The 15,359-nt window shown below is 37.9% G+C and overlaps 1 protein-coding gene across 16 annotated transcripts in view; it reads right to left on the bottom strand.

Annotated features, from left to right (window-relative positions):
* The window catches only part of ZBTB20 (zinc finger and BTB domain containing 20), a 455,562-nt gene that overhangs the window by 371,373 nt on the left and 68,830 nt on the right, over positions 1–15,359 (bottom strand). For 3 of the 16 annotated variants that reach the window (XM_085237517.1, XM_085237467.1, XM_085237501.1), the window contains exon 3: positions 6,790–6,896. The exons of the other annotated variants lie outside the window; for them this stretch is intronic. The gene's annotated coding sequence lies outside the window, so the exon portion shown is untranslated. The remainder of the gene's footprint in view (positions 1–6,789; positions 6,897–15,359) is intronic. 16 annotated transcript variants of the gene reach the window in all.

Raw genomic sequence — 15,359 nt, 5'->3', positions numbered from 1 at the left:
AAATGCTTCCCCCTACGGACAGAAACGAGCCTTTACTCCACAGTCATAGAAAAGGTGTGGCGGTGAATTCAACGCTCTTCTTCAATGTGGTAATGAATTGCTGCATATAACTGTCAATCCTTATCCAATTAGACTAGTCCAAAAACCACTAACTGCCATTTATTTTCCCTTTTTCTATGCCCTCAAATAGCCATCGGCCAGGTCAGGACTTGAAAAGAGTTTTGCTTGCCAGCCTGCTGGCAAACAAAACAACAGGAAGAACAGAGAATTGCATGTTTTTCACTTGGGATAGGATAACGTGCCAAATCTGATCTGTGTAAATTGGGCTAAAATCTACTCTCAGAGTCAACAATCAGAATCTGTCCTGCTTAGAGTCTTTGTCAGATGCAAGGGAGCAAATGGAAGTCTTCTGTGACAGCTACATACATAAAGATAGTTCAAGAATAGAGAAGGATGATCAAGGAGCAGTGTAAATAGCAATGAAATGATATATGCTTGTTAGAAGAGTATAATATTCTGCCACCACTACACAAAAAATAAACCTTCAAAGGTTTCCAAGTTTGTTTTAACCATACCAATGAACAAGTTCCCCGTTAAGGAAAGATTTCCCTTTGCACATCTTTTTAGTATTGTCAAAGCCCTCACTTCAGATCTACAACCTAGCAAAAGCACAACACAATCCTGCTTTCTCCTTTGCAAGGAAATCTTCCGTTAGTGACTCTTCCATACAGCTCCAACTCATAGGTGAGCCTTGTTTATCCTTCCACACTGAGAAGCATGCTGCTGACTATTTCACGATCGACCAGAGCTACAATGCTAGAGTAACTAGAATGTTTTTTCTTTAAAAGAAAGCTTTTTCTTTAATGTAACCACTCTCCTTCACACATCTCCTCCAATACATGAAAACCCACAAATCAAACTTACATCATACAACAACTCATGCAGAAATCAAAGAAAGAAAACCATACTAGAAGAACTTCACAGTCCTTGATGCCATCAGCGTTTCCATTACAATAGCAAATCTCAAATTCTTGAAGGTTTTTTGCCTGTACCACCTGGCCAGTCTCAGGCTCTAACTATCCCCATCTGGGCCCACTTGTATAAATTATGAAAATTAGCCTTACCTTCTCTGAGTTAATTTCAATTTAGTCAAGCTAACACTGGAAAAAAAAATAATTTTGAAAAGAAAGCTGAAGCCACAATTAATAAGGACAATAAGATTACCTCATGCAAAATCTCATTCTTAATTTTTATTATTATTTAACATAACTTTTTGCTGCTAAGTTTCTGTGCAAAGCAACAGGATAACCACATGCAGGAGAATATTCACATAACAAATGCTGGTAAACATAGCCCAGATGTTATAATTTTATTATTCTTTTAAAAGAAGAAAAGTTTACGTGCTCCAGTGTGTGCTTGGACTATGCTTTCCCTTAAAGCAGCGACAGTGCAGACAGGTATGCTTTATGGACCCTTGAAGACATACCCCTCAGTAACTATGCAGAGCAGACAACCTGTAAGATGCACAAGAGTAAAACAAAAATGCTATCTAGAGCTGTGCATGCTTTGGAATGCTGACAAGGAAGTTCAGTCATGAGACAGGCTGGCTACTTGAGAGCCTGGGAAGGGAGGGCTCTGCACTTTGGAAGGAAAATTCAGCTTCTACTTGATTTTGTTATATATGTTATATACCATCTGTCAATGTTAGATATATTAAACAATTCTACATCTTTCTTTCACCCCTCTGCTTTTCCTCATCTTCCATTTGACATGTATCAACAAGCCACTTCAAAGGCAGGGGCCAAAGATGGCTAGCAAGCACTGAAGTGGACTTTTACTACGGTCTGACTAATCTTAAAAACCGCAAGTAGGACAAAATGTGTCACCTCCTCAGATGGTTGAACTTATAGAGTAGAATGAACAATGGCCTCTGAAGAGCCTTTGCATTTCCCTGTCTGGACACGTGGAAGGTGCAGCATGCAAAACAAGGAGAGAGGAAAAAAAAAAAAAAAGACAGCAGACTCCAGAGTGAAAGCTCTGCCCATGCTTACAATCCTCAAGACAAACTCTTTTTCCCTCTCTCCTTCCTCCAAAAATGTGTTCAGACATAATCCATTTCAAAGTCACTAAACCCTTTAGGTTTTCAAACCAATACTGCAGCCACCTCAGTTACCTTCTGTCACACTATCTTGATCAAGGTATATTTGGTAGCTCTGAACTATGACCAGAAAGCCTACAGGCTTGCTGATATTTCTGAATAATCCATGTTATGCTTGCATAGCAAAGCTCCCACACAAGCACATCTTCCTGCTGCAATTCTGTTCATGAGGAAATGGTGAAAGATCTGGCATGGCACATGAATGCAGATGTACTACTTACAGTAACAAAGCAAGAATGTTTCCCTGAAATGGGGGACATTTTATTTTGGAGGCTGTTAGCTCCTGAGAATGTTAAAGACATGAGAGTAATTTATAACATGAACTAAACCATGGGGTTCCCAAGTAAGAAATTAAAAACAGACTTGTCAAAAACATTTCTACTAAAACTTGATGCTACTAGATCCAACTACCTTCCTGTATCTACAAGAAGAATCTTACATAATCCTGTGACTGGGAGTCCTTTTGACTAGATGAGCTGGAATGCCTGAGAAAACAGCATGATTTATAAACAGAATGAGTTTCTCAACTTCTTGTCCTTGGCTGTGAGAATTTAAGCCATACCTTTAACATTTGAATGTCATTTCTCTATTACATTTTATTTGTGAGTGGGTGGTTTTGGTATTACACGGTCTGCATAAAATGAATCAATGCATAAAACACACCACCTATTATGTGTTTCATAAGCATCCAACCCATGGCTAGTGTGTGCTATGCAGCTGTTATTATTACCAGCTAACATATGCCCTACCCTAACAGAAGAATTCCTACAGACCTAATTTCTGAAAATTTTAGGAACAGTGGAGCAGAATTTAGAGACATCTGACAAATTTCTGTGTTCCCCGTACCTGCAGAGGAGAAGGTAGCCCACAGTGAGGAGATGGTATCAAGAAGGCACTAAACAAGGCCAACCAAAGGGATCACAAGTGTTTTTCTAAGGAATAAATACCATATGTGTTCAAGTGTCCTCAAATAAAAACCACGCCCTGACTAAAGTAATGCTAATATGCAAGTTGCTAACAACTTTAGCATGGTCTAGTTTTCAGACTGCATGACCGAAGACAGTAAAAACACACAGTTCTAAAGACACATCTCCATTTATTCCACTATTTGATAGCCAAATATCTTAGGTTTAGCTCAGACATTGAATTCTGAAGGCCCTCTGTGATGAAATAAGAGTATAACCCACATTTAAGGCTGTAAAGGAAGCGATAACAGATAAAGACAAGACGACAATAAAAAGAAAGTTTACAATGTGCTGCTTTTGTGTATGACATACAAACAGCAACTATCCCCAGTTATTCTCATTTTCTAGATGAGGAAACCAAAAGCCCAGATCTTGAGCACAAAATAAATCAAGGTTCCAAGTTCATGGCATACTCTGGTTCCCACTTGTTTTATTACATGTAAATGTGGTAACGTGTTAGGTACTCTTAGTATTTAACAATTACTGCTTTATTTTATTCAGCTAAAGAAGTCAACAGCAATACACAGGTACCAAAGTATGTACATCGGAAGCATGACAACTGCAAATCTACCAGGTCCACATAACCTCTTCTTCCTGATCATATAGACAGCTGCACATGCTCAACACATGTCCTTGGCACTGACCAGGGCAGTGGGCAAGGCAAAGCAGGAGACTTGCTGCCCTTGACTAAACCTTTCCAGTTGCTGGCAATCTGCTAGTTACAGATGTCTTGTACAAGTGGTTATATTCTTACCTTTGCATTCACACACCTTGATGGACTTATTTCACAAGTATATCTAATTTGCCTCACAGACAGACTTCCTTCTTGTTTTCTTCATCCTACATAATGACTTCTGTTGTCAATATTTACACTGCATATCTAAAGGAGATTTTCTAGTGCTGCAGAAAGGATATCTCTGATACAAATATGAGGAAGAGACTGGTCTGTAGATCACTCCTCCTGGGGCTAACCTAGTACAGAGTGTAAATGGACCTCATGGCAATGGCAGGTCTGTTCCTGTCTCATGATAAGGATTTCAACAGATCATAACAATGCTGTAGCTTTACAGTTTGTTTAAATAGATTTATAGCATACTAAGTTCCTTTTAAAAGAGCACAGGAATACTTAATTTAAGCCAAGAGGCATAAACTCAGTAGGTATGAAGATGAAATGGTCTGAATTTGCCAATCAGACATGCACTGTGACTGCATCTGCTGCTAAGATGCTGCCTAAGTAGGCCAAGATCAAGGTTGCAAAGACTGATTTAATTCCATTCTTCAGAGCAAACAAGAGCCAGAAATCAAAGTTCATAATAAAATTTACAGTTATCTCATGAAGTCATCCCTCTATTTCCACACTGCAATTCCCATGTGATGTGTGCATGCACATGTCCACATACATTACACTTAATATTACCACCTACATCATACAACCACAAATACACTCTAAAAAAAAAAAAAGAAACAAACAACTGCTAAAGGAAACTAGTATCCAGTGGTGCAGAGAACCTACTATGTTGTTCCTCTTTTCTAATCACAAAAGATGGATTCACTTCTACCTGCCTCACCTCCTTGCCCCTTACCAATAAGAAACTCACCTTAGTGTTCTATGAGGCTTTCCTCAGCCAAGTCTGCAACCCCAGACAACCCGTCTTGCTCATAAGCGAGGGAGGAAGCTCAACTACGAGTTTCCCATGCTCAGTGCATGTCACATAACACAAGCAACCTGCTAATGAGCTGCTATGTGTTCTCTCAAAGTCACAGCTGCCAGCAACAATTGAGTAAGTGCAGCCTAGCTTTTCAGGATTCCTGTCTGTTGCCCAGGAACCACACAAAGCACTGGAGATTTTAAACAGGTGCAAACAGTGCTTTTCTCCCATGCCTGGTCCTCCAATGTGTCAGACTGCACAGCCCTGCAATGGCAGCACAAGAAGAACCAGAAAACAGTAAATGAAGTTTTAGAATACGATAAGGGTCTTACCAATAAAGCTACACTTTTATGACACGAGAAAAATGGCTTGTACCTAGCAGTACAGATACAGGAAGGCCTGCTCAGGATTGCCTTTGTGAAGTTCTTTTTTCCCCAGAAATATACAGAGCTGCATTATAACTCCAGCTTATGATTTCTTCTGGAGCTTATTAGCATTTCTCATCTGAAAAATATCTTTTTTTTTTTTTTGTAAACAGTAATGTTTCAGAACACATAGGTACCAGTAACAAGTGAAAAAAAGTGTATTTAAAAGTTTACTTTAAAATAATTTTATACCAGTATAGGAATTTTTGTGGCCCAAAATTATACATTAAGTGCCTTCATAGGTATAATATAAATTAAAAAAAATTATCTGACTTAGGGAATGTATAGAAATTAGATACATCCTACATTTACAGCCCATTGTTTACCAGTATAATATTGCAAATACACAGCTCAATGCATGGGTGGTACTATAGGTAGACAGAAAATGTTTCCTGAACTGAAAATCTAACAAAATTAGACAAGTTGTGTCTACTAGGCTTGTTAGAAAAGATTGCAATAACTCCCAGTTTGTTTTGTCAATACTGCTTACACTATGTTAAGGTCATCTGTATGGGTTTATTAGCCATGTTTCCATGTTAGTTATCAGGCAAAGTCCTGTTAATTTCAGGCAGAATCTTCCCTGAATTGGAAGAGAGCAGGAACTGATTAAGGCCATTAGGATCTGGCTCACTAATGTTATGATCAACTACTAGTCTAGTTTTCTGTCTGCTACTTAGCAAGCTGTGTGCGAGAGGTCAAGCCTTGAGCAAGGCTCTCTTGCTGTTTGTTCAAAAATGTTACAATGCTGACATGCATGCTAAGGGCTTCTGTCTAAAACAAAATGCTCAGATAGAGTTTACCTTCCATTTTGAATTCAGCTTTCCATTTGGATGAGAAGCTGAAAAGGCTAAAGAGTTCTCTTGTACAGATGCCAACAAAAACAAAGGTAAACTTAGAATTTTCATTAACTGTAAATTACAAGAGCAAACAGAAATAAGGATTGATGTGAGCAACAGGGAATGCTAAAGCTTCACCAAATGTAATGTGTAATGCCTCAACCCAAACATATTTTGGGATGACTGCCAAGAAGATGGGTATAAATGTAGGAGGCTTAGTAGAGTACAGTTTGAGCTAAAATGTGTAAAGTTTTCACTTGTGCTAAGGAAACATTCGTAGCTAGGTAAAAACAAGGCCTTATAAAAAATTCAATTTTGCATCTAATCTAAATTTCGCTGGGCAAAGCAACTGCTCTCTTCTTAAACTCATCCTCAAGATAGCTGTTGGTAGCACGTAACTATTGTGGACAACACTGCCACAGGTTATCCTCTGTCAGAGCTCAATAGTAAGAGTACAAGCTTCTTGACAGGAAGCCCACTTCACGCTACAGGTCTCAGGTTTATTTCCCATCAGGTAAGCCACAAGCAATTCTAGCAAAGGCAAGAGGCTGGGGACTATAATACCATAAACTCTATGGAAATGTTTAACTCAGGCTCATTTATTCTTTTAAGCTACTTTCTTCTTGACGGTAGACCAACTCTTTCAGCAAAAGAAAAAAAAAAAATCAATGGCAGCAAAGCTTCTTATCTCTTTTGTCTGCATAGACTTCAGAAAGCATACACAGTAATGAAGTTCCAAGAAGACATTTTACTTACTACCACTTCAGCGTTATTCACGTGATTCCAAGATCGTGAGACAGTAACACAAGTTACTTCAGGTTTCTCTGTGTTAAGTGCAGGGTGCAATCTTTCCTTCTCTGTGCCTGCAATGATACAGCATCTGCAGGTGACACGCACAGAGGCAAGCTTTTGATTTCCCCTAACGTACCTCCAGTTTTAAAGATGCACAAGTATGAAGTGCCTATTGACAAGACACTATAGGAATCAGACTGACAATACCCAATGCATCACATTGCATGGCAAATAAACATGGACCTCTGGTAAAGACATAGTGACAACAAAACCATATCCCATTTAAAAAAGAATGAAACCCTCAGAGGAAAGTGCCTATTCATTCCAGATGTAAATATATTCAGCTACAAGGACCAAGTTGACAAGTAACCTTGTCAAAATACAACATATAACATTACTCCTCGCCAGAAGTAATAACGGGGCATCAGATGCTAGGGCAAACTGGGTCTTTGGCCCAGGAGAATGTCTACTTTAAGGCCAACACTGATGTGGTAACAGTGAAAGCACTTAGGAAGGATCATATAATAAATGCAGCTCAGATTTGTCTCCACAGTTGCACTGACCAAATGGTGGACAAATACATTTCTTAGGTTGTCAAAGGATAAAGTACTCACTGTGATGGAGATCAGTGACAAAAAAATCAATCTAAAAAAAAATATTCAAACTCTAAGCAGGGATTCTAGAAACTGCCAGAAGTGAGTACTTTGGCAACAATCTTAGGGTAAAGTTATCCTCTTCTTCCTTAAAATTACATCAAGGCGCTGAGCCTCAGCTAAGCTTCAAAGAATCTGAAAGAGAATGTATCCTTTCCTGCAGTGGCTTCAGTAAAATAAAAAACTGGATTAATTATAGGCTTTACTGGTGCCAGCCAGACCACAAACATACCAACACTCCACTGTAAGGTAAAAGCTACTGTAATTTAAAAATATATATATATTGATTTTATACCCTGCCCCAGAAGTGCTATAATCTGACTTTAGCTTTCTTATCAACTAGGTCTTCTTACACCTACTGCAATTATTTAAGAAATAATACCTGAATGAGAAAACATAAGATCACTTTCCTGCAGGCTGTCATTTCTGTAGTTAGGATTCATTCTGCAGCAAGACTTAGCTGTTCTTTCAAGTGCACTGTACTGCTAGTTGTTGTCACAATTATTTATAACTAGGGACATCCATCTCCTACTAACCTTCTGTTCTGGTCCAAGATACAGGGAACAGTATTTGGAAGGCTAAAGTAAATTTATAAGAATTTCAACTCAATATTTTTTAGCCCGAATCTGCCCTCTGTTTGTGACTGCAGTCCCACGCAAGTCCAAGATGGCATTTGGTCTTCTCCTGTATCTGTTTGTGTGTGTGTGTAAAGATACTGTTTTCTTATACAGGGTCATGTCAGCAAATAGGGATGTTCAACTATCTCAGTGCTTTTTCAAGAGACTTGCAAAGATAAGGCAACTAGTTCAGCTGCTTTTTTAAATTTTATCATAAAAGCATGGTAGCATTTTTTTATTTTTATTTTTTTTTAACACCAAGAAGCCATAGAATAGTGCAGGGAACACTCAATGTCAAGAAACAATCTATCCCCAGCTTGGCAATGAATTATTCTACAACCTTGAGCAAGTTACTTAACATTCTGTGTTTCAGTTTCCCCATCTATCACATGGGGATAATGATACTTTGTATAACAATTCTAAGGTTCTTTAGAAAAATATATTTCCATTTGGAAACTTTTAAAGTGCTTTGGAAGATCTGAAAAATACTGAGAATATAAGAATAAGTATTGCTTGAAAGGTTTATTGCCATGTGTTAATACAAGTCATACCTTTCTTATAAGCACTTTGCATTATGCTTAAGTATTTCCATGTACTGTTTAAGTGAATCAGCTACAATTATCATACTTACAGTATGCTGAAGTTGAAGATACTACATGCTTTTAGTTTAAATTTGCAACAGGAATCTTTTTACCGACCTCAGTAAGAAATGGACAGAGATCTGTATTTCTTTGTAACACAGACAATTTTTAACTAAAGGTACTGCATTCCTTGGGATACACAATAATTAGGAACTTCAAAGACAAAAAGAGAGGAACATTGTGTCCTGCCTCCCCACCATTATTTTCAGCACCTACATGATACAGATGCCACAGAAGACTCACTCTTACTTTAAAGTGCAGAAAAATATACCCTAGTAAAAGACTGACTGTCATTCAAAGCCTCCTTTGAAGCTTCTTAAAAACTACAGCTGAGCTTTACATCTGGAGATGTTTTAATGATTGATTTTTTTTATTTTTTTTAGAGCACAGAAAAGTAAATTCATTACATGTTTAAAACTCAACATACTTTGTAGGCTTTAGGTATTTAAATAATTCTGCTTCTCAAAGTTTATCCTTCTTAAATATGTTCTTCTAGGATATCATACAAAAGCAGCTAGACACACACATTGTAGGTCAAATTCCAAGTCATTGATCAGTTAGTTGCATAGACAAACACTTCGGAGCAGAAGAGAGCTTTTCCCTCAACTTCATATTACGAGTCACAGAGATCCCCAGATTAACCTACGCTGCAGATGGGACCAAGTGAGGAAACTGCCGGGCCCAAAAGATTATTTTTTTTTCCCCGCAGACATCAATAACATGTGGTAGACCTGTGAAAGCAGAGCCAACCAGAACGCAGCGGATGAGGTGGGATGCTCTCAGTGTTCCACAACACAGAGTGTGGGAGAGGGTGCAAAGCGGGAACGTGACAAGGCAGGTAGCGCTCCAGCTTTGAATGCCTCCAGTGACTAATGTGAATTTGCAGAGATAATCACTTCCAGCAGAACTTTTTACTGATTAAGTCACTACCATAAATCTCAATATGTTCCCTGCCATATTGGCAGCCTGTCCCTTTTTTATCTTTTAACTGTGGGCCAGATCCTCAGCTGGTACAAGTTGGCATCACATTTTGTTGCCTTCAGTGGAGCTAAGCCAACGGAAGCCATCTGAGCATCTGATTTTGTATTTCTGTAGCAGTTAAAAAAAAAAAATGATACAGTGGCATTAATTACTAGATTATTACTAGATATCCAGATCTCATAACCTCAAGGCAGGGGTGGAAACACTTCTTGTTTAGAGTCACTATTCACCATAGAAAGTGAGAGTCACTTGGCAATCCAAGCTCGCTCTGATGGCTGTATAGCTACTAGCATCTATTTTCATTCAATTTCACAAGTCACTGGTAGTCATTCCAAACACAATATAAGATTTCTCATTTTTCCTATCTGAATAAAATACTTAAAGTTGTTAACCCCAAAGCACGTGGTAGCTATATTATATCCACAAAATGCCACAAGCTACTGCATCAAAAATGCAGTGATCTAACATGAAGATGCACAGTGGACAAGACAAAAACCCATTTCATTGAGAATTCTCAGTCCTATTGCCAGCAGTGAAGCATTCTACTACAGAGTAATATCATGCCAGAAATACAAACTCAAAAATATTAGATTATACCTGCAAATCTAAGTCGTACAATAGGATCATTTAGGCTGGAAAAGACCTTCACAGACATCAAGTCCAACCATAGATATATATGTTTTCACTTGTAACAATTCTAAAGAGTTCTACAATAGTAATGTTCTCCACTACAGTGCGTAGAGAAAGGCAGTAATCTTTCCAAGGTCGAGACAGTGGCAGAATTTGAAATATTATCTCAATATTTCCATATTAGCACTTTTGTTCATTGCTTGAGTTTCTCTGTGGGCACTTTTGTCTGTTTAGCTGTAGAGCTAACCAGATACATTTCTATAATCAGTTGGAATAGGGGGACTGGACTTCTGACACCACACAGAGAATTTTTCCTCACACACCAACATTGCCCACCTCATGATCTCCTGATGGAGCGATCATTTTTAGCTTCAGGAAAGGGAGAAACAGTGCATCAGATTCATTATGGACAACACCAGTTTGGTTTTGACTACTCTTTTGCAGCAGCCTGATGCTCACAGTTCATATGCTTTATATAAAATCCGTATCTACTCCATTGCACTGCAGAAATAACCTTAACAGGAATATCTGTACGCCCAAATAAAACCCACTCTACACTGATGAAACACTATTTCCTACTTTCTACTCAACACAAAAGAACGTAAATTGACATCTTAAAGACCAACGGTGAGCTCAGACACTCAAACATATCCTAAAAGTAATCATCAACTCCATCAATATTTTAGATACATCAGAATGTTCCTTAATGCAAATAGGTTACTGAAGGTTACTATTTGTGTTTTTTGAGAGGGGGCAAGTGAGGAATTATTCAGTGGCACTCCGTCAGTCTTGGCCTGTTTGCATTTGCATTCTTTCCTTTCCATATTCCCTTTCATATATAATTACCTCCTCAGTTCCTAAGTTATTTGCTTTAAGCACTTCAGACTCCCCGGACACTCAACACTGAGATCCTACTGAACATTAAACAAGTGAAACCCCATCTTTGTCTTTAAATAGGTAAAAGATTCTAATCTGTGAAGATTCTAATCTGTGATTCAGTGACATTTCTAGAAGTAAATGTACATGAAATAGCCTTTTATTGGCTGAAGTGTATGTCTCAAAATACGAAGAGTTTGCAATGGATATAATTAGCTGCTATCAAGCAAAAGCTAAACCATGGGAAGATAAGCCCTTGGCTTGGCCAAGCTCAACAGGAGTTTTGCTTGTGTAAGGACAAACCAAGAAATTTGGGGATTTAGCCACAAAAGAGAAGAGTTACTGAGAAACAGGAAACAAAGAAATGATGAAAACAATGAGAGAAGGAAACATAGAAGACAACATATGGGGGAAAGGTAACAGTAAACAGGAAAATGAAAGGGGATGAATTGGAAACAGAAGCAGTGGTGGACACTGCTTTATAAGGCTTTTAAAGGACTGACTTCAAATTTCTCTGTTCAATACATAGCGGTACCAACATGCCAACAGAAAAGTAGGTGAATGTACTTATAAGAACAGTGAAAATTTTCTCCTCATTTGGAGGAGTTTCTGCAAGCTCCTTTCTTCATCCATTTCAAAATGATAGTTTTCAGCTTTCTCTTACAATCTTTCCCCCACCCATACTCATAGCATGACTCCCTCTAGCTCTCATTAAAACAGCTTGTTGATGAGGAGCCCTTTTTTTTTTTTTACTCCCCCCTTACTAGTACTGGAAAAACAAACAAAATAGTAGCAGCCTCTCTTCTCTCACTCTTAGGCCCTAGGTCAACAAGGAATTTCTTTCAGAAACTTGCTGAACTGACCCCAGAGGAGCAAAATTTACAACTGAGAATTAAGGAGTCACGTGATAGCTGAATGTCCCTCAAGGTGTCTGTTTACACGCAGGGAAGATGCCAGGATACCGGTAAAAAGTGCTCAGAATCTTTAAGAATCCCTCTGTGATGAAGTATCTTAGCAGCCTAGCACACTTGCTATGAGTTCTGATATTACAAATGAAGGAAATGATGGAAGCTCTGTTACTATCATTCCTGAGAGCATTCCACAGGGAACAACTTTAGAGGAAGAAAAGAAGTGATGGACTTTCTCAGAGCTGAGCATTTCTTTTGTGGCAGATATGATCCACATGATAAAAAGGTTCAAAACCTATTACATATCCAGTAGAAAATGCAAGAGAATTTTAAACAGACACATTCTGCTTAATTTAAATAAAATTAAACTGGTTGATTAAGAATATGTCTTAAACTCACACAGAGAGTACCATCTATCTTTAAAAGACTGACCCCCAGTCTCTGCATATTATACTTGGCAGAGATATGTCTACACTCTGTCATTTTGCCTTGAGTATGTCCTAGGACCCAGCTGTGAGGAAAATGGAAATTTAGATCTTGAAATACTTCATTTGGCTATTATTTAAGAAATATTATTGCTTAAATGAGATGTGTCTTTCCCTAGAATAAAAAACCTCAAAGATATCTGCCTTTTTTAAATGGATTATCTGTACCCAACTTTTACAGCCATCCACAAATGTGTTTAGTCATCCTTACCACAGTGGAAAAAAGTAGGGAATTTCTGTGGAAAAAAAAAAAAATCTGCAAAGAAACAAAGCTTCTAATTTTGACTTCAGTGGAAATTTTGCTTGAGTATGGATTCAAAGAATTTGGCCTATGCTTTGCAGATGACTGGGATTCAAGCATATTATCACTTAGATAATTGTTTTGCTAGAATCATCAAGCGCGCAATTAAAAAGACCGAAGGGAATGAGCTGGACAAGAGATCAAAGAGATCAATTATTGTTGTGTCCAGTGAACGTAAATTGTCCAGTGGACATCAGCTGTATGTGCAGAAGAGAGGAATTAATCCAATTTTGTTTTAGGGTGGTAATATAATAAGTAGAATAGTTTCTTTCCATCCCAAAAGCATGGTTGGCATTTATATTCCCATTTCTTATGCTAATGAAACTTCTCTAATATTTATTATTTATCAAAAATATTAGTTTTGAATGTTTCCCCAGAAAGACGATAAACCCAATTTTTATTTCCATTTATAAAAAGCATGTAGCTGTTACTAACAGGCCAAATAGTAAAATCCTCACTCAGCATTTGGACTGTCCACTGTTACAGATGCAGTGGGACCAATATTTCCCCCGAGATCAAAACAAGTCTGGAGAAATCTGGCCAGGAAGCCTGATATCGAAAAGACATATGCAGACTAAATAGCCTTGCAACTTCCACATCTCAAGTCTTTTTTTTTTTTTTTTCCCCTCTCCACTGAGTCCTCTTTTCTCCCTTTGAAAAGATGTGGAAGGAAAACAGGAAAAAAACAAACAAACAACTCATCACAGAATTGTTCTGAATCTTCCCAATGAAGCAGACAGAAAATGGCTGCTCAAAAGTAAATCCTAGGTGAAAGCTTCATGCATTTCCATAGTTTTGAACAAGAGAAGAGATGCAGATATTCCTTGTGCTAGAACAACCAAGTCTCTAAAACTTATTTACTCTAGCAAATTGTTCTTCCTTTAGCCTTTGATTTTTCTATGTGGTAATGATTTGACACTACTGCTCACAGGGTACCCCTTGCATTTACTATCTGTCGTGACAGACTTACATCTGTACACATCACTACAGAGTGTGGCTACATAAATCCACAGCCCTAAGATGTAATTCTGATACACTTTTGAAGCCTATTCTGTCAAAACTCAGTGAAACTGCTGAAAGGATAAGGTACCATCAGCACATGTGCAGCTGGCTGTACAGAGTTATAGAGGAAGAATAAGAGTTACCAGAACAGGAAAATACTGTTAATTACTCAGTATTGTTTCTTGAAGCATAATACCAGTACCCGGAAAGCACACATTCCTACATGCACACCTCATTAATATTACAGGGAATAAATCTTTCTAGAAGAAACGAAAAAGAGAAAAGGAAACAAAGAAAAAGAAAAACCAGCTAAAATAAGGTACTCACTGTGTAGTAGCTGCAGATCTTCAGCTAGTAAATTAACTTATCTCACTTCTTCTGGTAAAACTATGAACATAACAGATATTAGATTTCTTCTCTGGTGTGCCCAGTTGATGCAAATTCATAAAAAGTTAAAGGACAATAGATGCAAATAATAATTTTGTGTTAAAATATCCACTTAGGAATGCCAGTGTGATGATAAACTTCTACCTTGAGTCTGAAATATTGGCATACTCAAGTTCTCCCTGTACACGTGGCTTAGGCATTGGTTCATAAAGTTAGGTCTGTACTCCCATTATTCTGTCATGAACTAACCCAGCAGAACAGACTTTTATTCTGAAACAACCTGAGCAGAAAGTATTCTGGACAGATACAGTAGGAAAATAGAAGATACCCCACAAATAGCAATCATAATTATTATGTATTCAAACAAAGTGTTTACAGGATTAGACAGTAGCAGCAGTGACATGACAGCACATAATATGGCCACATTCTGGAAGCCTCTCTCATCTGTATAATCCTAGATAAACGTGTCCAGCCACTTGCAGGGGTTGTAAAGTGCAGAAGACTATGAAATTTGGAAAGAAAGATCAAAAACATGAAGTGGTGTGACTCACTTAAAATTCTACAGAAAAATAAACAAATTCATAAATAAAATTGTTTCTAACTCTTGATCTTGGCTGTAAGACACATGATCACTTTCCTGAGAATAAATATGCCAAAGCAGAGGCAGCCCCTCCCTCGACATTTTATTTCTCTAATTGTCTCAATATACCAGATCAATTGCATTTGAAAATATAGCTATTAAAACATAACTCGACCATCTTCGGAGCCTTTGTTTGTCAATTGCATCAAACAACAATTCTGCAGACAAGAAATCAGACTGTATTTTCACAATAATTGCAAGTCATTTCTAGGAAAAGGAGGTAGCAACAATACCCAAGGAAATAAAATAACACACTTTTGTGCTTTCCCATCAAACTTGATAGTAGAATGGTTTTAAATCAGTCAGAGGCAGCTACGCATGAGAGATTGCACTCCGCAGGCTCTATCAGTCAGAAGTCAAGGATACACGTCCATGATTTATCATACTTTTCATGGTAATTAGCTGGAGTGCCA

This window comes from Meleagris gallopavo, chromosome 1, assembly GCF_905368555.1.
Source record: "Meleagris gallopavo chromosome 1, MGAL_WU_HG_1.1, whole genome shotgun sequence".
Taxonomy (NCBI): domain Eukaryota; kingdom Metazoa; phylum Chordata; class Aves; order Galliformes; family Phasianidae; genus Meleagris; species Meleagris gallopavo.
The sequence above is the reverse complement of the archived record's forward strand: the minus strand, read 5'-3'. Positions and strand labels throughout refer to the sequence as shown.